Here is a 24147-nt window from a genome sequence, read left to right as displayed (position 1 = left end):
TTGTGAATTTGGCCTTCTCCTTGGGCTCCAACTTGATTTTCTTATTTCGCATGGGAATAATGGCATGAGACCAATCCATCTTTATTTTTCCTCTCATTTCTTTGCAAAATCTTCTACTTAGAAGCATTTCGTAGCTAGCTAGAATATCTACTACCAAGATGGTTAGCTCCATTCTCTTTGTAGGGTGAGAAACCAATGCTACTTTTGCATCTTTTACTTGACCTATTAGAGGGACCTAATTGCATCCATGGAATAAAAACATCCAAAGGTTTTCGTAAGAGTCAAGCCAAGGGCATGGGAAACTGAAGATGACATGACGTTATTAGAGGCACTAGAATCAATAATGTAGTTACTAAGCTTATGGTCATTTGCATACAAGGACACATACAAGGGGTCTAGATTTTGATTTGGGGAGGAAGCTAAAACTTATGCTTCTTCCACTTTGAAGAGTGTAGGAAAAATAGGCTCTTCATTAGCTAGAAGGCCACTATCCAACTAAGGTTGGTTATTGGTAATGGTAGAGTTAACATTAGGCTAGATTTTTTGCATTAGCATCACTTTTACAATAATCCACTAGCTTTTGTAACTTAGTAGGATGAGTTTTGAGATACTCAAGGGGAGACACCTAGATATGAGCATCCTTACAATATTGTATAATATCAAACATGAAGTGAGGCTTACCACTTGGTTTGATCTTTCCTCCAAGATAAGAAAGTAGATGCTCCAACTAAAACTAGTAAAGGTCCAATGGTTGAATTCTAGGAAGGAACATAATTCACTAGATTCTTGTCTTTCTAACTTCTTATAGCCACATTCATCTAAATTTTGTCTAAGGTGGTGAAGAAATCACCTCCAACCCTCGAATATGATTCATACTCCAAAAAGAATTTTCTAGAGTCACCATATAGAGAAGAATCATCTTCACTTTTAGGATACTCAATGGTTATCTCATTAGAAGTAGTGAGCTACTTATATCTATTCATTTCTAGGCAAGAATCACCATCATGATCATCTCACAGATGAAAAATGCACATGTTTTGCTTCTTGGGAGGTACCTCAATAGCAATATTTTGTTGGGAAAATGGCAATTGTAATGGTCTACCTCTGTGTTCTCTTTGAGGAATATCATGATATGGCTACTACAGCAAAGGGCCCAGTTTTCCCATTTGTCTATTCATGTCAATCATTTCATTAGAGAGATTTTGAAGTATTGCTTTAGTATTTTTAGTTACACTAGGGATAGAGCTTGTAGATGCTCCACTCTAAATCTCTCTCTTCCATTTCCTAACCACCATCAAATCATCCTCCAACTTGATTCTCAGGTTATGAGTAGCCAAAAAATTAGCCACATGTGCACATCTAATTTGAAAGCTTATGTTGGGGGCATGGAGCTAATGAAGAACATCTTTTGGTTATCAGTAGTAGGCATACCTAGGGATCCCATTGACCAACTTATTAAATTTAGCAATAAAATATCTCATAAGAATTATTGGCTCCTTCTTAATTTGGGTAAGTTGAGTCAAGAGAGTGTTCTCATCCTCTGTATACTTATAACATGTTCCAAATCAGGTCCTCATGTCATCCCAGGTTGTTATGTATCCCATTGGGAGGTGCTGAAACCAATTAGTAGCATTTTCAACCAAGGTTTCCATGAACATCCTCACTGCAACATCTTCATGTTAAGGACAAATGATACTACATGCAAAAATGAAAGCCATGATGTGTTCATCAAAAAAAGTCTTCCCATCACCATTGGAATTTGGGAAATTCTTTCTAGAGGCTCTAGGAAGGTCATTGTTGGTAGCAAGACATAGACAACTGATGGCATTTCCCCAAGGAATAGCCATTGAGTTATGGAGGATTACTGGTATAGGTTGAAAAGTGATACTAGTAAGGGTAGCTACTCCATGAAGAGTGAGGGCATTGCAAAAAGATGAGAGTTGAGTGTGAAAAATATGAGGTGAAGAGGAATGGCTATGTATCTAGGAAATAGGGTGAGGAAGAAAAAATAAACACCTTGATGCACTAGGTCCTAAGACTGTGTTCTCCCTCTTCCTATTGGATCTTCCAATAGAGGTAACTTAGCTTTCTACAATTCTTTAAACATAGGGTCAACTTGCTCCTTATTATGAGCACTACAAATATATGTAGAATCCAGGATGAACTATTTCAACTCACAATGGGCACACTTTTCTTAATCTTCTTTCCTATAATACTCCCTCCCAATATTCAATATTGGCTTCCTCTCTTTCAAGGGAAAATCTTACTCTTCTATATTGGGCAAGGGACTTTTGGCTTTCCCAAGCAAGATTATTCAACTGATTTATGATATCCTCTTGCTCGTCCTAAAAATCAAGGTTAGGTTGCACTACAAGGATTTTTCCCTTGTGAGGCAACGCCATTTCTCCTTAAGAGTTATTAATCATGACTCAACTATTTTAGTGCCACAAAGGTAATCTATAAGTTTCTCAATAAATCCATAAATATACTTTCTTTAGAGAACTTAGGAAGTATGAATTTTATCCTGAGCAGAGTTGCCAAAAACTATTGGTTAATAGTTTGTCTTCATTGATACTTTGGTTTATATGTTTATTCTTGACTTCCCCAATAGCTTATGGAAAAAAAAGGAGTTAAAAACATAACGGATCAAAGTAGTAATCTATCAAAGACCCTTGAATTTAAAGGTACAACTCCCTTATTAGTGCAAGATATGCGATAATTCTTTTTTTTTGGCTTTAAGGGGTATGCTCCTAACCAAAGAGTGGAAGAGGTAAAAACCAATTTTCTCAACACTTTGAGAAACCTAGGTAGAAAAGAGGGATTAACTCACAAAATGCAATCTACTCAGACTAACAATGTAGAGAAATGGAAACATGCAAGACCAACTACAATAGTAGGAAGAAAGGAAAGATAGTGAAATAAGAAATTCTAGGATTATTTAGTTAGCCAATGTTTTGGCAATACCCAGATTGTCTATTCCTTAGCTACTCCACACACCAGTATCCAACTTCCTTATGCAATGAATTAAGCTAAACATAGACCACAATGAACAACAGAGGTAACAAGAAGACATGCTCATGCTAAAGATAGTAAAGCATACAATCTATTTAACGAAGGAAATAAGGCCAACTTCATTTACATTCATTAAACTTTCAAAATTACCACATTCATTCCATAAACTCCACTTAAACTAAATGAACAAAAAAAATTAAAATGAACTAAGAGTCTCACAGAGTAGTCCCAAAAATAGGAGTTTTCCCAAAGTAAATTTTGTCAATCTTATTAACTTCATTAAATATTACATTGTTGGGCCTTCTTAAATGACCAATTACATTAGATGATTTGCATTGTAGAGAATCTCTAAACATAATAATCTGAAAATAGTGTTAGGATAAACCACGGACAGAAATAAAAACTAGATGCACATATAACCAATAAAAAATAATAATAGATCACATAGAAATGAACACAAGGCACCAAGATTTAACATGGTTCACCCAATCCCTGGGCTACATCCACCAAACAGCAAGTCTGATCTTATTACAATCCAGTGATTACAACCAGATTACAATCTGTAATCCCTTATAGCTCAATACCGCCGCAAGAACCAATTTTGCATCACAACATAATGAAAAATACCCAACCCTAAACCCTTTTTATACAAGTATTAAACTACTTTAGGGTTATAACATATCGGCCATAATTAGCCATAACTTTAGTGGCAAATATATGAATGGCGAATAGTACCAAAATGATTGTCGAATAGTACCCAAAAAAAAAATTCAAGGCAATGCTCCAAACCCCACTAATTATGAAGTATGTACAGTACTTTCCTGATCAGTCACCACAATCTAACAATCTCCCACTTGGGGACTGATTAAGCTCCACACTAAACAACAATCTCCCACTTGGAGACTAGTCCTGTAGCAATACCACTACCACATGGGGCTCCCACTAGATCAAACCACCCTGGACTCTGTTGTTATTTTATTCATGTTTAGTCTAAAAGACCAACCAAAGCTAAAGAGGAGTTCAACTTCTCCCTTGTTACAACCTTTATCAACATATCTACTGGATTTTCATTGGTATGTATCTTCTCCAGCTTTAACTGTCCATCCTCCAAAACTGACCGAATGAAATGGTATCGCAATTGTATGTGTTTGGTCTTAGAATGCAGAGCTAAATTCTTAGCAAGATGAATGGCACTCTGACTATCTGTAAACAAATAATTATCCTTCTGAGGATGTCCCAATTCTTCCAAGAAGAACTGGAGCCATATCATCTCCTTGGTTGCCTCTGTAGCAGCAACATACTCTACCTCTATAGTGGATAGAGCATTAATTTTTTGTAACCTAAAAACCCAGCTCACAGTTGCCCCACCAATAGTAAAGACATAACCTATAGTACTTCACCTGGTATCAATATCCCCTACCAAATCTGAGTCAACATAGACCTGTAAATTAGTAGTAGAGCCCCCAAAGTGTAAACACTTATTGGATGTTCCTCTCAAATATTGGAGAATCCACTTGACAGTATTCCAATGCTCAAATCCTAGATGACTCATATACCTACTAACGACTCCCACTACATGTCCAATATCTAGCCTAGTGCATACCATAGCATACATCAAGCTTCCTACAGCTGAACCATAGGGTACCTTCACTAATACATTAGGGGTCAATTTGCGATGGCAGGCAAATGTTATGTTCTTTTGGCTTTTTTTTTTTCAATTATAGCCCAATAACATTGCAATTGTGACATCATGCAACGTAGGTGTCGCAATTGCGATGTTGTCGGGCTAAAAAAAAATTTTAAAAACATTTGGAATGCGGGTTTTGTTTGACAACATATACAATATATGCCATTTCAATGTTTGGAGGAGCACATGCATATCTTAGCCTCATCAAGGCCATATTAAAGAAGAGTGTAAAGGTCCTTGCCATCTTACCCATTACAGGTGTCGAGCTCGAAGCTACTGAGATAGGAAAGTTGATGTAGAGCCTATTTCTAGTTTTCGATGGTTTCAGAGTGATATCTTCCCTTTGTCTGGTGCATTGTCAAAGCTTCGGCATAAGGTCCTCTTTTTTCCATCCATCAAAGTTCACAAGGCTTCACATCGTATAAGAACATTGGAATTATGGGTGCTCTCGATTTCAACATCAGGAAAAGCTTGTACAAGCACCATCTTGATTTTGCATAATTCTTCGATAAAATGGTGATGTGGATAGACACTATGGAAATTGTGCTTTGAATCTATTCCACTAGGTGTGGAGTAATTATGGTAGATCTTATCTACTGAGGCATGGGCAAGGGGATTGGTCGAATTCTTTGAGAGTTTGGATTTTGATCAGTACCCTCCAGTACCAGCTACAAAACCAACATACATTTCTTCCTCCAGAATCTTGGACATACATTAACCATGTTCCAGGGAAAGCCTAGGTTTTGTACTATATAGAGTAGCTAGATGAAGGAAGGGTGATTGGTAGGAAGAAGGGTCTCACTGCCAATGTCTGGTATTTACATATCTCCATTTTTTTTTAATGTTAATTGTTATGCATACAAGAATGTAGGGTTGTAGTTTTTTTTAATCAGTTATATGTTAGTTTGAGATATTGTTATTATTTTCCCCATAAGTTTTCCTATGTTAAGAACTATTCATTCTATATGTTAGCTATAAAAACCATGTTCCAACTATTGGAACTGACCCATAACCACCTTTGGAGATTTTGTAAAATCTTGCCCAAATGTTGAAGTTAAAATGACAACTTTACAACTTTTTAGCATCTTGACTCCTATCAACCTACCATCACATCAAATTGATGTAGAATGCCTTCCTTAGCTACATGAACCATGTCTCCATCCTTTTCAAACAATTACACACTTTGTAGGGTCATTTGGCATGATCTCATTTTGCCAAACTTGGAAATTTCTTGTCACCTATTGGCAACTTTTGCCCAAACACACACAAACTACCCTAACACACCACTTAGACCCTCTTCGATTATTTATTCATCAATGACCTGGCTAGGATCACAAAGACACACAAACTACCCTGACACACCACTTAGACCCTCTTGGAGTCTTTATTCATCAATGACCAGACTAGGATCATTTACAAGCTAGAATATCTTGGGGTTTTAGCCCAAACCCTAGGTCCTCTTACACCACGGTTCTAGGAACATGTCAAACAAGTCTACATGAGAAAACCAGCCAATTCAAAATAATGTTGAAGGAAACATAGAACTGAAATGAAAAGGAACAAACTCAAAGCAAATGTTTTTGGTTGATTCAAGATTGCCAAGAACCACTTATGCTCCTACGTCACCTTTATAAACTTCTAAATTTGGCATGAGCTTTAATGGACATCAACTCATTGAAATTCCCATTTGGCACAAGCATAGATTAAGTTTATGAGAATAAAACAATCATATGTCCCACAAGATGACATATAGTGAAGAAACCTTTCAAATACTTCATACAAACATGTATCCCACAAGATGACATCTACTGAAGAAAACTTTCAAATACTTCATAGGCTTGCAACTCCCATTCCACATCTAGTAAAGAAACCTTTCAAATATTTCACAAGCTTACAACTCTAATTCCACATGCTCTAATAATGGTCAAAAGGTTGTAGAACTCGACTTTATTCTTGCTAATGGGATTTGATTGTTAGTTTACCATTAACTTGGTGAGTGAACTTTTTGGGTTGGGTTAGGTGTTTGAGGACCTTGGAAACCATAGTAGAACCCTTGTGAAGTTGAGTCCTTGTATTTGTATATGTGAGCCATTAGTAGCCCTAAGGAACATTGTCAGTTTGGATTGCAATTTGATCTTTTGGCAAGACTGCCTAATAGTTGATAAAGAGCCCTTACCCATCTCTGCACCATTCCCCTCATCCTTAGTAGGGATGAATCTTCTAAATAGTACCACGTAGATTTTTTTGAGACAAAACATATGAAAAGATCAGATAAATTCCATCTAAATTAACCAAAGTAGATATATAAATCCTATTTTAACTATAAGTTTGCACATAATTATAGAAAAAGGCTATATTCGTATCTCCTTCCTAAAGCCAATCAACCCTTACCTTCTACTTCCTAAAAATAGTTCTCATTACTTACTTAAGTTCTCAAAAAACTTGAGACTCCTCTCTACTCAAATCCTATGAAAAGACAAGATCTTGAATTTTTGTAAGTGACAACACACGATCTTGTGCCTACCTCTTCCTAGCATAAATATTACCAATACATGACCATTTCTTGATATGCCATTTATCTCCACGGGCAACCATGAAAGCATCTAACTCCTTCATAATCTCATCAAAAATGACTACACCTTCCTAATTCTCAACCTTCAACATCAGCAGGATATTCTTTGCATGATTAATGAGATATAGATACATGAACTTTTTCAACTCCAAATTCTCTGCTTTAATGTGACAGTCGCATTTTGAACATGCTGAGAATCCATTCAGACAAAACCATCAATCTCGGCACATTAAAAAAACCAGTTGTATAGCTTAATATTGGAAGGGAGGCTTGGCCATTTTGATAAAAGCCTAAATGGTTTGAAGGTTATTATCATTGTCCTAAATCAATCCTACAATATCACCGTCATCTGAAGCTTTCATCAACAATAATAGCACCTTCGTCGAATTCTCTACAATTCATAATTTGTAGAAAGTTAGAATTCCCATGATGGCTTCAACAAGCTTGCATGCTTCCATTGGTTTCTTGTTATCACAGAGAAGAAAATATCTTCCATGCTCCATAGTTAAATCTGCTAGAATAGGTATAGCTTTGACTTTCATATTCAAATTAGGCTTCTCTAAGAAGACAAGTGGCAAAGGAACCCCTCCAGCTTCAAAGCATCAATTACATTTTTTTGAATCAAGGCCTCTCTTTTGTTGTCATCGAGCTGCAATTGTGTGAGCCTTTTGACCATTCCCAATTTGGATTCCTCCATACCTCTTAAAAGGCAATGGGCAAAGGATTTGCACCAATTAAAATAGATCATTGATCTTATGTTTCCTTTATTGTATGAGTTTCCATCATAAGAGAGCTCATTGAGAATAGTCTCAATATCCATCGTCAACTCTGTATGATTGCCCCTAATTAAAATCGTAACAATTGTCAAAATAGCACCACGTTGTTGGCCTAGCTGCTCTAGGATATTCTTATATTTTTGTTAGCTCTGACAAGAAGTTTATAGCAGCCCTTGTGAGGTCAGGGTTGAAGTCATTGAACAGACATTTAATGATCTTACTAAGCCCATTGGCTTCAACTAGTTTTTCCTTCCTATGGTTATTGTCTTGCACAACTACCATTAAAAATGAAAAACAAAGTGCCTTCAATTTGTTATCATTAGGCTTCAAAGCTCCCACTATTAATGGAAGTAAAGATTCAAAAATTATCCATTTTTTATCATTTGTACTCTCTTTGCAGAGTTCTGACAGATCAACAAGTGCTCTTTTTTTTGCTCGGCACATAATTTTGTCTCCAACTTTATCTTTTCCTTCAAAATCCTTGCCACATAGTTCTGCTACCTCCAGAGATATATAGTGCAGCACAAGGCTTGGTTTCGTATAAGAATGGAATTTGGGAGAACTATACCATTAAGGGGATCCTTTGGCTCACTTCTTGAAAACTCACTCTCAATTGCTTCTATCTCAAAAGAATTATTAGTTGAGATCAAAACTAGATCGTTCATCACTTTCCCTATAAGAGGACATTTAAAATGTGAATATGGCTCATGAGTAATGAAATTCTCTCGAGATCTACTAACTACTCTACTCAATTCCAAGAAACGCTTGCAGGAGGTTTCTAATGCCATGTCAGCATCTGCTTGAGAAAGAAGAGCCATGACCTACTGCATATACTAGACATCTTGGAGCTCCTTTTCCCTTTCAGCTTCCTCGATATCCCTCTTAAACTTATGAAGTTTAGTAGATATATAGCTAGGGCTTTGCCCAACACCTATGGCACAATCATCCATCTTGCTCTTTGAAAGAATCATAATAACCAATGTTTTTATCCTTACAAAGTATTTTATACCATTCCAACTCTACCATAGATGTTGCATAGACCTTGACAATATTGTCTGCATATTTCATCAACTAGGAGACTAGTAAACTAGTGGAACCTAGATTTAGGACAACTACATATTGAAGTTTCAAAATAGGGGTACTAAAAGTGTGCCTACAAACATCAATCATTGTTTTGCATGTATATTCACCACTATCTTTCTCTCTAATGTCACTATTTTTTTCATTGCAGTAGCGCTATTTGGATGCATATCTGCTCACTGTTTCCTTACATTGTTTGATCACTATTTTTTCTCTTATACATATATTATTGCTGCTTTTATATGGCACACACATTGTTTCTACCCTTGGCCACCTCACTGCTCTTTGTTGTCTGATGGCCATCATAATATTCTTACAGTGTTTCTAGGTCTACTTTGTGTAACCAAGAGCATCATTTCATACAATCACAGATATTGTATCTTCACTAAAAGTGTTGTACCATTATTAACAGAAAATGGTCTTTGACATTAGTGCTTGGACCCCTTAGACAAGACAGTAAATTGATGATCATTATATGGTGAATATCCTTCAAATAAAAGCTGTGAATGTATCCAAGATAGTGAATCTCCTTGCAAACACTCTAAATACCTTTAACAAAAAGGTGAAATTATCTCTCTTTCTGCCTCTCATCATATGAGTCATGCTCTCTAATATTTATCATAGTTTTGATCTTCTTCTTCACTGAAATTAATTGTGATCATGTTGTTTTAATGTCATTAAATCTACTCATATCATTGTTGATAGCTCTTCTGTAACCTTTGATGATGATGCTCCTCTAGACAATGGTAAATGTACATCTTGTCATGTCCTATCATCTCTAAGTTTCTATAACAGTCCATCTCACTGTCTCATCATCACTGTTATGGATTCCATTTGATGACATATCTATTTTGTTATTTTCAACATTTACCATTGTTCTTGATCTGTGCTCACTGAACATAAATATAAAAGTGTGTCAACATTTCTTCATCACTATCCTTTAATGTCATATTTCTTTATCACTATCCTTTAACATTGTTCCTAGATAACAATGACTGATTTTGATGACTTCTAATTGATCTCTGCTCAAGATATCTCCAATTCCTTCTCACTATTTTTTAGTGTTTTGCAGCACTTTTGTTTGTCTTTGAATGAGCACCATTTAATGACTTGGCTCTTGTCCATTAATTTTCATTTTACTATCTTAATTGCATGATTCTTGACTACTGATATCCTTTAATTTGTTGATCACTATTTTGCACTACAATTCTCGTTCTTTGGGCTTTCCTTTTAGATTTTAGTATTCGTCTTTTCAACAACAATGTTCTTGTCTTATTTTATGTAATTCTTTGCTCTTAGACAAACTTGTATCTTTGTCTCTAAGACATGTGCCTTCCATTATCTCTTTCTTACTGCTATAATATTCACGAGACCTTATGCTCTGTTGAACATCCTTTTGTCTGAGTTGTCATGACCATCACCTTTTTTTCAAAATTCTATAGTGGTAAATATCATTTAGGACCTAATATTCATGTAAAATCCCTTTGAGTTACAATATTTTCCATGGATGTCTAGATCAACCTAATTATCCTACATTTGATGTAAGGTGCCATTCTTACCCAACTACCAACAGTAAGTTTACCAAAATCATAAAGATTTTCTTTGCAAGAAATGTAGCCTAGATAGATCTTCATTTATATAATGAAAGTTAATAAAAATGGAAAACTGTTATAAGAACTCCTATACTGGAAATATTTGTGTAAAAATGTATTTCATCTTCTTCGTATCGTCTCTAATAGCTATCACATTCTTTCGATGTTTTAATCAGTGCCCTTGATATTGTCTTCATTTCTTAGTTTCTTTCCTTTTCTCACGACTCTTTATAATGTTGCTCCTAACTGCTCTTATCATCTTCAAGATCTCTGTAATATAAAAGACCTTGCTTGTCATAGAAATGACATCTATTGAGCATCACTGTCTTTTATTGATATCTCACTGTCTAAGAGATGCGTACTATCTTAAAGCACTATTGATATCATTGTTACATTGAATATCACTATTCCATTGAATATCACTATTATCTGTCACATTTTTTCATTATGAACATCTACACCAGAATGTACCCCTTGAGACTCAGGTTCTTTAGAAGCAAAAGCATTACCATTAGCTCAAGCAACTAGCTCCATAATTAGCAACCCTTCTTCTTGCTACTTCACAATATCATCACTCTGAGACAGGATCTCAATTGATGATTGAACTATGGTTGAAGATTCCTGCTTTTCCACCAGGTGCATCTCAACCTCTTCAGTTATATCTTGTTGCATGGGAGTTTCAAAATTTTCAAGTCTTTTTTCACTAGAATCAACCTTACCTAACTAGCATCCATCTTCCTCAAGTGGTTAATTCGTTTCCTTTGGTTTTTTTGAAGACTCTGGTTTCTCTACTTCACCATGTTCCTCAGTAGCACTTGGATGAATGGTTGGCATATCAGTGGCTATAGAATTTGAGGCCTCTTCAATCATGGCTCTCTCATCTAATTAAGCCTTAGCAGAAATCTCACCAAGTGATGAAGCACAAACCTGTGACAGACCATTCAATATCATTCTTCAGAAAAAGCATATCCTTAATTTACATTGAAATTAATTGTAATAAAATTAGAAAAAAAGTGAATATAATAGATTTGAGAGCATTTGGCATCCCCAGATTTTTATAACAGAAAATGAATTGTCTCTTAACATATGAATTCAACTCTCCTGTAGTAAATGATAATTGTGTGGTTTATTTTATTTAATAAGTATAATTATGGAGAGGCAAAATTGATAAAATTTTCTAGGAAAATTTTGGTAAAAGTCTTAGATGATACTCATCAATGGCAAGTTAAAGCAATGTAAAGTTCTTCTTTTCCTACAACACATATAACAGCAATTTTAAGTTCTTGCAAGGTATATACTTATGAATAAATATTACATCCTGATTTAAATGTATGAAAACAATTTTCATTTCTTTTAAGCTTCATTCATCTCGAGGTGCAATTCACAAACTCAAGAATAGTGGCTTTTGTTCTTCAGGATACCTTTAGGGGAAGAGTATGTGAATGCCCCCTCATGTTTGGAGTCCAGTTTAGAGGAGATGGCTATTTACATTGCTAAGGTTTGTTGAATCTAATTCTGAATAACATTGCTTGCTATTGTTGAATCTAATCTAATGTATATTTTAACTAGACTTGTAGCTTATATGTTTTGAAATTTTTGTTAGGCCTTGTAGTTTGTATAATTTGATTGTTGGAGAGCCTCTACAGCTAAGCAAGAAGGCCGTTGCACGATTTATAGCCGTGCACTCGGGTATGAAAATTGTATATTTTTTATTCTAATGTATATTTTAACTAGACTTTTAGCTTATATGTTTTGAAATTGCTTTTAGTGGATTAATGTTGTAAGGTCTCTTGAAAGAAGACCTTCAAGCAGTTGGTCAAAGTTTTATAAATAATCTTAGGAATAAAGTCAAAGAAAGTATTTTTAAAATATTAAAGTATTTAGCTAGGTCTAAGAATATTTGTGTACTTTCGACAGTTTTTCTTAGTTTGTGAAAGTTGTAGACCGAATTTTTCATAGCTTGGTTTTTGCTTCCTACAAAGAATGATCATGTCAAATAATATAAGTGAAGAACAAAATAGGGAGACAATTGCTAGATTGTGGTCTAACTTGAAAAGAAAAGGTGATGGAAAATGTTATTGTCCTTGCAATATTTGTAAGGGCTTAAACTGTAGAAGACTGCTAATCAAAATAGTTAAGAGACATTGTAGGGAGAATGGTCACATTGAAGGGGGGCATGACTATCATCCATTGGTAAGTCATTCATTATATCATTTTAACAATTTATATACATATGAAATCACTTGATGATGAGTTGATGATCATGGTTTATTTATGTTAATCAATTTTATATAGGTTGATCTTCCTAGGGAAGTACATGATATGAACCACAACAATTCAAAGAATATGGTTTTTGAAGTGGAGGAACATGGAGGTGCAAATATCCAAGGTGAACATAATGATCCCATGGAAGATGACGATCATGAGCCAGAAAACACAATTGAAGAGGATGGTATAAATACATTGATCCATGACACATTTAGTCCAAGCGTATCTGATCATGATGATGATGATAGCGTCAATGTACCTCTACTTCAAAAGGCATACGAGCACCTATACAAAGACTCCCAAACAACTCTTCTCTCTACTATATTGTTATTGTTGAACTTGAAGGTTATAAATGGTTTATCCAACATAACAATGTCACGTATGTTAAGGTATATCATATATTTTTTTATAGTTAACAAAGGGTGAATAATGTACCACTAATATTGTTTATATTAACAACTTATATTTTTTTCTATAGATTGATATGCGAGTTTCTATTACCATCATCAAATATTGTACCTTGCTCATATCGAGAATTAACTACTGTTATGAAAGATATTGGAATGGAGTATGAAGCAATACATGCTTGTCCCAATGATCATATTATATATTATAAAGAACATGAATTTGCAACACAATGCCCTATATGTCATATGAGTAGATATCAAATAGATTGACTAACAAAAAAGGTGCCTCAAAAGGTTCTTCATTACATCCCCATTATTCCATGAATGCGACAATTATTCAGGTGTAGTAGCTTGGCTCAATTTATGGATTATCATGCACGCAATAGAAGTCGAGATGACATTATTCGAATCCCTGCTGATGGTTTGACATTTATGCACATAGAGGAAAAGTGGCAACACTTCAAAGAAGAACCTCATAATCTCAGGCTTTCATTAGCAGCAGACGGTGTCAATCCATTTAGAGAGATGAGATCTATTTACTCGGTGTGGCCTATTTTTGTTATCAACAATAACATTCCTCCGTGGATGTCAATAAAGAGGGAGCACATTATGTTGGCAATGATTGTTCTAGGTATCTTATCATTTGATAGTTATTAATTTACATGTACTTACAAATCTTGCAATAAAACAGTCACAAGAATTATGTAATGTTATTGTTCATTCAAGTAGGTAAATATCAAGTTAAAGATATAAATGTATATATTGAGCCTCTTATCGACGAGTTGGTGGAGTTATGGAATGGTGTCACTATGTATGATGTGTCTAGACCAATAGGACAAAGACAATTTCAATTCTATGCAATACTTGCATGGAGAATACATGATGCCCTAGGGTTAACACATTTTTGTGGTATGTTATAGTTAATTCAAGTTGCACACGATAATTCTAATTATAAAAATCAACATATTTAATAATCCAATTATATCATTATCTTGTAGGTCTTCAAACAAAGAGAAAATTTGCATGTCCAGTTTGTGGTCCAAAGATGAAATCTCGTCATCCAAAAAGTTTAGGAAAGTAGGTGTTAAATGAGTGTAGACACTTCCTCCATAGGAATCATAAGTATCAAAGTAAGGAAAAACATCTTTTCAATGGGAAAGAAGAGACTACATCAAAGCCACGAAGAATGAAACCTTGCCTATGGAAGTTGGAATATAATAGAATTAATCATCGAGGTAATGTCATTCCACCTAATGGTTTATGTTTGTAATTTATATATTTCTATTGTGATTTTTGTTTACTAATTGTGTAATTGATGATCGTGAAGGTCATCAAGGCAGTACTGACAACCTTCCAAAGGGACTAAAAAGCTATCCCAGACAATTTAGTAGGTTGCCCTACTACGAGCACTTACAAATTGTGCATTTGTTTGATACTATGCATATTGGAAAGAATATAACAGAGACATTGTGAAAAATATTGGATGGAAGGCGTGACAAAGAAAAAATTGTCAAAATTTGTAATAACATTCATGAATCTAATCATGCATTGAAGAATTTCATTCACTCAAATAGCGAGAGAGATCAGATTAATATAAGTGCCCTTCCTTGGTTATTAACGAAGCAGCAAAGTGATGCCATAAAAGAAATCATACAAAAAATTTGATTTCCCACAGGATTTGCTGCGAACATAAACAATCTCATATCAAAAAAAAGTGAATTTGGGCCAGGGCTCAAAACGCATGATTGGCATACTTTCATCAAGGTAAGTTATGTTCTTCTGTATTTACAATATATTCATAAACTACGTGTACTGTTCGTTATGTTATGTTAGAAAACAATGAAATGATTGGTTTATAATTACTACAGTATGTGCTTCCTCTATCTCTCCTAGAGCCCTTCAACAATAACATCAAACAAGTGATATACAATCTTGGAAAATACATGAGGTAAGCAATAATATCTTTTCAATTTGTTGTATATATTAATTATATTCGTGATTTTTTTTCTTGCTATGTAATCTATTGTATATTATTTTGTAAAGTCTCGTATCTATATATATTTTGTGACTTGAATCTATTAATGTAGGTGGTTGTCATCTAAAGAAATATATAAAGAAGATATAAACTATTAGAAGAGAAGAATTCCTCATTTACTGTGTCAAATACAAAAGTGTCTACCTCCAACTTTTTTCAATGCATAGGAACACTACCTCATACACCTAGTTGAGGAGATTGAATTGTGTGGACCTATACACAATAGGTCAATGTGGATGGTTGAGAGGCACTTGAAATATTTGAAGGCTTTGGTTTGACAAAGACCACATCCTAAGGGTTCTATGGTAGAGGGATATATGTTATACCAGACTCTGGTGTACATTACTAAATATCTTCCTAAGTTTGCATCAAATATCCATTTAGATCACATTTGGGATCTCGAGCCTTTTAAAAAATTAGAAGGGGAGTACTTGATGGGGAAAGGTACATTGAGGAAAGTGAGAGGTAATAAATTATAAGATTTTATTGTAATAAATTATTTCTTAATCTTCAAAGTAAATCGGTTGTAAGTTGTCTATTTTTTTTTTGTACATGTGCTCGAGAGTGGGATGCACTACATTTGTATATTGCAAACAATCTTGATTGGATGATGGTATGGATTGAATGATGTCAACATTTTGGTCAGACATTAACATGGGAAGGTGTATCTTCATTGGTTGAAGAAGCTCATCGTAATGGAGATTCCAATGTTACACAAAGGGAAATAGATTTAGCACGTGGTTTAAGAGATTTCTAGGTACGTACAAATTTATTAATTACTCGTATGTTTATCAACTCATGATGTAATAATTTTGACATGTTTCACATATTATTGCGGGTTAAACACCACAAGGCTATGTTCTATAATGGTCAAAAATTTCGCGTCAAAGTGTTGGATGACACGAAGAAAACTTGTGATTCAGGAATAACTGCAGTCTTTCAAGTGACTAATATTTCATCTAGAAATGATTTACATCCTCAAGAGTCTGAAAATTGATACTATGGCATTTTGGATGATATACTTGAGTGTGACTTTAGTTCCTTCAAATTAGTACTCTTCATTATCAAATGATATAGGCTACAACTTAATCCAAATGATCCTGATAGAACTATTATTGAACATGATAATGGATTTACAATGGTTAATACAAGGTCGTTTGAGCCAGTTGGGGATGAGCCCTATTTTCTTCCAAGCCAATGTGAGCAGGTATTTTACTCAGAGGTTCCACATAAACCAGGTTGGTCATTTGTTGTTAGACATGAACTGAGAGGAAGGCCAATAAAGTATAATGCGATGGAAGAAGAAGATACTAAAGAAGTAGAAGATGGTGTAGATGGTGATCACGATCGACAGTTATTGGATGATGTTCCTAACACAAATTGTCATGAAGAAGAAGAAGATGATGATGATGATGATGCTGCTACTAATGATGATGATGAAGATGATGTTGATGTTGATGATGATGATGTTGATGATGATGATGACGATGACAACAATGATGACGATGATGATGATGATGGCAAGGATGATGATGATGATGATGATGATGATGAAAATGATGATGATGAGGAGGAGGATGATGATGATGATGATGATGATGATGATGATGAGGATGATGATGATGAAATTTAGAGGTATGCCATCAATCCTTAATCTATTTAATATTCATTTCTTGATAGAAATATATTTTTCTTATATATATGGTTACATAGTTTATTCATTATCTATTTAAAAGATACAAGTTTCAACTAATAATAGAATACTGCTAATCTAAATTAACTATTAATCTAAATTAATTAAATAAAACTATTTAAAACACATATTGATGCGTGAATGTATTGAGCCTTATTTTCTTTCAGGTCAAAAGCATTTGTAAGTGTTTAGTTTAGAAAAGGGAATTCATTAAATATCTATAAAAGGGAGTTGTATCTAGAATAAAATTCATAGGGAAAACATAATATAAGTTCTTACCCAATTTGTTGGTTAATAATTCTGCCTCTGTAGGTGATGCAGAGACCCTAGGTGGACTTGCAATCATTCATAACAAGAGGGACTTCCATATTGTTCTCACAACACCAACCAAGCATCTTCATAAGATCCCTCTCCTTGATCCAAGCCAACTCCATAACCTATTAGAGTGCACACCAAATCCTTATGCCACCTTAGGTTCTACATCTTTGGAATAATCTCATGAATGTCCCTCAATCCATCCAATGGATTCATCCAAGCAATCTAATCAACAAACTATCAAATGCTCACAATGCCTCAATAGGTGCCAAACTTGACTTCACCTTAACTAGGTGTTTCCTCCACCTCCACACACATCAAACAACTTCAAATAGCATGTCCCCAAGGTGACTAAGCCCTCAACTCATCAGTTGATACAAAAACCTAGTTTTAGCCTTTCACTACGCCTACTTCCCTAGTAGGCTTATAATGTGAGCCTAATTTAAGTGTTATATTGTGTACCTTTTAATGTTTTTAATTTTTATGTGATGCTAATGATGGATGTGATTATGATTATGATGTGATTATGCTCACGATAATTGAATTACATTTGCAGGAAACTGAACCCCTTTTAGGAGCATCCCGCATAGTCTCATGGATTGACAGGTATAAGTCAATACTCCTTATAGACAGTCTATTCAATACACTTATCTATAGTAAGATTGATGTCTTCTAAGATCTCTCCCATTTGCAAGTACCAGCGAATAGGTATTTGTCAGAAGTGTCTTCCTCGAGTGAGGGAAATATAGGAATAGAAGAGGAAAGTGAGACATGTAGTTTATCTAGAACAGGGAGATTAACTAGAGGTCAAAGGACTAGAAGGAAATTCAATAAATGCATGAAATTTTTCCTTGCTCAAGGGGGGTCATGTCTTATGATGATGAGATGAAAGGCGACATCGAGGTGCCCTTGAGGTACCAACATCTATAGAAACATTGGGTACCCAAGGAACTTCCTCCAATAAACACTAATTTTTGTGTTAACGAGAGGATATATCGCATAGCACCATCATCACTACATGGTTTGGGCCTATTTTCTATGGACAGCATAAAGGTGTCTTAAAACAAAGTTTCTGAATTGATGGATTATGTTGGAACATGTTAAAATTACAAAATTTGGATGCATATTGTTCAATATAAAAAAAGTATGCGTAGGTAAGCCCTCTCAGCAAATTATATACAACAACAAGACAATAATCAAAGTAAAAGTGTGGCTATATACATTGATGGAAGGCCAAAAACAATAGGGAATATTGCGGGTTTTATAAATAGTACATGACCTGGGTCAACTATAAAGCAACCCAATTGCATATTTGAGGCACGCGAGGGAAATCATGTATTCATCTGTGCGATAAAATCAATACGTGTAGGGGAAGAGCTTCTTATTGATTAGAATTTGAACCACATAGATACAAACAAGGCTACTATCATGGGGGTGGTACATACTATTAAACTGACTTCTAATCAATGACTCCAACATACCATTTAGTTAATAAATTTTTGGCTAACATTTTTATACTTGATCTTTGACACAGGGGTACAATATGAAGCAACCGCCCAGAGGGGATGCTAGCGATGTTCCTGGCTCATCTACACATGAGCAGGTAAAACTCATTTTAATTGTGCAAACTAGATAGAAGCAAAATGTTATTTTTTTAATGGTGTTTTCTTCATTGTTTTGGAGTTATTTTGATAATACTAATACTATTCTTGTCATAGAGGGCCAATGGTCGGAGGGAGGGAAAGGAACCTGTAGTCCCTGATCAGCAGCCCCCCCCCCCCCCCCTGAGGAGGACCCTTTTTATATTGATTTAGCAGACACCGATGACCCGATCGGTTTGACTAAAAAGTTGCTAAAGAAAATTGGTAGAGAAATTTTACATTTGGCAACCATAAAGCCTACTACTCGAGAAATAAGAGAAAGGGGATCTGAATTGATGAACACCTCTAAAACCTTAAAAGTAAGTATTAATGAAATTTTTAATTATAACAAGAGTTCAATAATGGTTTTTATGTTATGCTCTTTTCTGGCATTAATTAAAATATGGATGCATTGTCTTTACAGAGTTTTTTGCATGATTTCGAGCCCCGTTCCCATGATGAGGGTGCTACAGGTGGTTCAGGTAGATCGCATGTTCCATTCCCCACTTTTTTTTTCCACTAAATATATATAGGAATGATCATAATCATTGACAATAAATGCTCGAAAAATCCTTTTTTTTAATGCTCTAACAATCTTTTCCATGCTAGTCCACATGTTCTATATGTATGCATGCTCTGACAATTTTATTCTTCAACTTCACATCAATTGAATCCTATGATGATGCCGCCTCCATCCAAGACAACCACAAATCTCTTTCCTACTACTGAGTCAACAACACACAGCTTACAGGCATCGACTGTTGCACCATCTGCTGGTACACAAATCCCTCTTTTTCTCTCTTATGACAGCAACAAATAGTTTTTTTTTTACAACTTTTTAACATCAATTATCATTTGTTCTTTTATACTTCATGACAAATACTTATGAAACTTAGGAAACTTTTTGCAATAGGAGCTACAACATCTTTTCCTAGATGCTCCTATGTTCCTAGTATGGGAATGGTGAAGGATGTCATATTGATCGTTTGCGAAGATGAAGGCATTCCATTAAAAGTAGCCAAAGTTCTAGGTACTTTAAATTTATTATTATTATATAGTGATATAATAGTAATTTAGTTTTTGATCACTTTTCATCAACTAATGATCCCATGATTGTTTTGTAGGGAATGATATTTTTTGGAGAAAACTTGGTGATGAGTGTTTGCGAATATTCGGGCCCACCCTACGTACTTGGTGAAACATCATATCCTAACTAAAACCCCAAACCACTATTTTGATTTCATATCATTGCTATAATAGTTTTCATTTTCATCCATTAATTGAACTATATTAAAGGTAGCTTCACTTCATTTATGAGTCTAACATGTTTTTTTTACTTAAAAGGTGGAATAACCAACGCAAACCATTGAAGGATGATCTTATAGAGAGCATGACCCAACTCTTTGGACCTCGTGCATTCGAGAGAAAAAAGCTCCTTAAAAAAGCTGGTTTATGTTTAATATGTATATTAGGGACTAGTACAGAAAAAATTTACGTGATAACCCCAGGTACGAGCATTTGCCCTATGTTCCTGAGGCTGAGTGGCAGGCTCTGATTTTGGATGGAAAGTATAAAGCTGACAAGAAAAATAATATTACACCAGTGGAGAGTATAGCAAGGTATGTGGTACTATTGAGAATCTAATTATGTACTAATTAACCTCTATATTTATACTATCTAACATATTCAAACTTTTCATAGATTGCCTGACACATCAAAGGCAACAAAGGCAAGACTAGAAAAACACGGGACACACAAGCTCGGCTCTGTTGGTTTTTTGAAACTTCAAGCAAGAGTTGTAAGTATTAGTAAATGAAAAATTGTATCAATTTTTTTATATAATGTGATGGAAAATGCTAGGATAGACTAGCTTGTTTATGCTCCTAATCCTCAACTTGGATCTCAATGTTCCTCCACACCAATATATGATGCAAAGTAACATGCTTTGAAAGCACTGGTGTAAGATAAAACTCCTAGGCTTAGTTTTCCACTTCCACCAATAGGTTTCTCTTATCTTCTAGTATCCTATGCTTCTATAGGATCTCCTAATAGGATTAGATCATTAACTAAATCCTATTCACTCTTTACTACAAGAGTCACACCTCAAAAACTCCACCTTGGATGATCCACACCTTAATTTTGGTTCTCTTTCTCACTTTCACTTAGATGGATCTAAGTGTCAAATCTACTAAAACATCACAAATTTCAAACTTCATTGTGGGGACCTTCTTCACATTGAATTCATTCATATTCCATTCCATTTTACTGATTTGGGAAGGTTCTTAGCTCTTAGGTTTATCATATTCAAGATTTCATCCAACCCCTTAACACATAACATGAAAAAGTCTTCAAAATGACTATAGAACACGTCTCAACCACTGTATCAACATGTTTTAGGCTTCAAGTATGACTGTTCCTTCAAAAACTGAAATATCACTTCAAAAATAGAGTTTTCCAGCCACTTCATTAACTCAAACTTTTAACAATATGCAACCAATGCTTGGAGATTAAAGACATCACTCCATTAGGTGTCTTCTCCACCATTCTAGGGCCTATTCGGTTGAAAATAACCTGCCACAATCAAAGGAATCCAAGGCTATCCATGTTGCATGGAATATTTGCAATAAGTGCAAAATGTTGTTATGACAACATTCTTACAACACTTGGCAACTTTGATAGATGCCTTAATCCTATATTATAGGCTTCTTATCTTCACATATTTTGAGGATCCAAGATCATTCATGATCATCATATTTATTTAATAACCATTAACCATTCTTAGGCCTAAGACATATTAATGACTCAATCTCCCTAACTCCTAACATTAAGAATTTAAATAACAACTAACAAAGGCTATTTGTGTGACCTTAGTCTTAGTGACTAATTCACCTAGCCAAAATAAAATAAGACCTTCTAAGGTCCTCAACTAAATTACACTAACTTCTTGACTTGGCTAGAGTCAAGTACAAGCCAAAATTGACTAACTAGTAGAGGTTAGCCTAGGTGCTCCTGTACCAATCACCAACAAACTCCTAGCACCTTGGAACAACTAAGAAGTTCAAGTTATCGCCCCAATACTCTATTTTCTACAAGAACATTCAAGGCTTGATTCACCTGCAAAAAAGGAACTAATCTACTATTACAATGTATGCTCCTTTAATTCATGGACCCAACTCATCACATAAGGTTACATACTAGTTACTTCTCCCTTGTGCCACTCAAGGCCTCATACACCCAACCTTGACACCAAATGTTTTGGACAACTCCAACCCTCTAACATAAATGGAAACCAAAAAAAACATCAACACAACCCAAAACAAATCAGGTCTAAGGAAAACTTGTTGTTACCAGTGATAGGGTAGATTGCAACACTTGACCTTTATTCTACACACCCAACCAAGAGTGAAATTGGATCCTCTAGGACTCCCAAAGACCAAAGATAGTTTAGAACAACTCCAACATGACCAAAATAAGGTATAACAAGGGTTGGAAACCTTGCTAACTATTTACCATTTCCTTTTGATATTTTAACTACCCTCCATTGGTTGATGAAACAATGCAAGTAAAATTCACCATACCACACAAAAATGCAGGGCTCAAAGTTCAAGAGATGCCTCACAGAAGAGGATAAGAGAATTGGCTTCCAACAAGGCTATAGACCCATGGCTGAATGGCTACAAGCTGAAATCAATGCGGAAGGTTCTAATAATGATGCATCTAAGCCATAGGTAAATAAGCTAAATGAAATTTATTTCAAATTCAATACTTTACCAATTAGTCTATTTGATGTAAAGTTCCAATATAAAGTGAGTATATCTGTTTTAAGCAAGCAGTGATAACAATGCGTAGGATGTTGGAATGCAGCCTGACAATCCTTCTACACAATATGTGGATGCTGAAGGTTTGCATAATGTGCATCCTAGTGGTGGAGGTATATGTTTGCTATTAAATTTTTTATATGTAATTGTAATTGGTGTTTGGATTAACTTAACATTTTGTATAGCAACTATAGAGGATCAAGGGGTCGATGTTCATGACCGTGTTGACGTTGAGTCTAGACAAAATGATGTGGTCAAATCAAGTAAAGAGCGCCACAATTATGTTATTTAAAATAATTAAATACTTGTAACAATTATAATAAATTATTTTTAATTTAATTCTTTTATTTTTTATTTCAGAGGACCCCCCTTTGCAATAGCATAGGAATTTGAGATCATCAAGAATAGAGAAGAGAACAACTGATGAGGGGGGAATTGATGATGACACTGATGCTCCTCTTAGAGCTTACATAGAAAAAATAAATAGAAAGAAAAAAAAGAAATGATTGTCATCTACATACCTTAATTGGTAATGACTGAATTTTATGTCTCAATGAATTTAATTATGTGTTAATGAATGTTCATGAATTATGTGTTAATGCAGAATATTGATGAATGTTGCATGTTAGCAAATCTAATGTGTTAATGAATGTTATCATGTGATATGTTTGTTTTTTATCATGTGATATTGATTGAATATTACATTTTATCAATGGTTGAAAGAATGAATGAATGTTAGATGTTAACGGGGAATGTAGAGTGATGTTAGGGGGAGGGGGGTGGGGCCAAATGAGCTTCCACCTTCATGTGGTTGGCCCTATTTAGTAGAGAATATTAAACTATTCTCGAAACAAAGTGAAGCTCAATAAGATACTAAATATTTCTCTATTTTGTCCTATGTTTAGACCTATAACACTGTGTCTTGCTAAGGCCCCTTTCAAGTGGAAGGACACGAGCATCTTTTACAGTGGAGAATGTAACTAGGAGCACCAAATTAAGACTCGCACATGTCGGATATAATACATTCGAATAGGCTACTATGCTTGTAACCCTATTTTTTGGCAAGAGCTTCACTTTAGAAGAAAATAATGGATCTCGTAAGATTGACTTGCACAACCAACCCCTTAGCTCTGCTTCTGTGTAGCAAATATTTTAGGGTTTCCTCCCTCAACTTGTTGAGCGAGCATCAATTAAGTCCATGTGATAGTTTAGAGTCTACACAATGGCTTATGTCTAGCTTAATAGATTGACT

The 24147-nt window shown here is 34.9% G+C and overlaps 1 pseudogene; it reads right to left on the bottom strand.

The window, feature by feature from the left end:
* Positions 1-7486: 7486 nt before the first annotated feature.
* On the bottom strand, positions 7487-8997 carry LOC149563017 (U-box domain-containing protein 44-like; annotated as a pseudogene).
* Between the last annotated feature and the right edge of the window lie 15150 nt (positions 8998-24147).

The sequence above is a fragment of the Cupressus sempervirens genome, chromosome 4, assembly GCF_028749045.1.
Source record: "Cupressus sempervirens isolate cs-2001-9-10 chromosome 4, ASM2874904v1, whole genome shotgun sequence".
Classification (NCBI taxonomy): Eukaryota; Viridiplantae; Streptophyta; class Pinopsida; order Cupressales; family Cupressaceae; genus Cupressus; species Cupressus sempervirens.
This window is presented reverse-complemented; position numbering and strand designations above follow the sequence as displayed.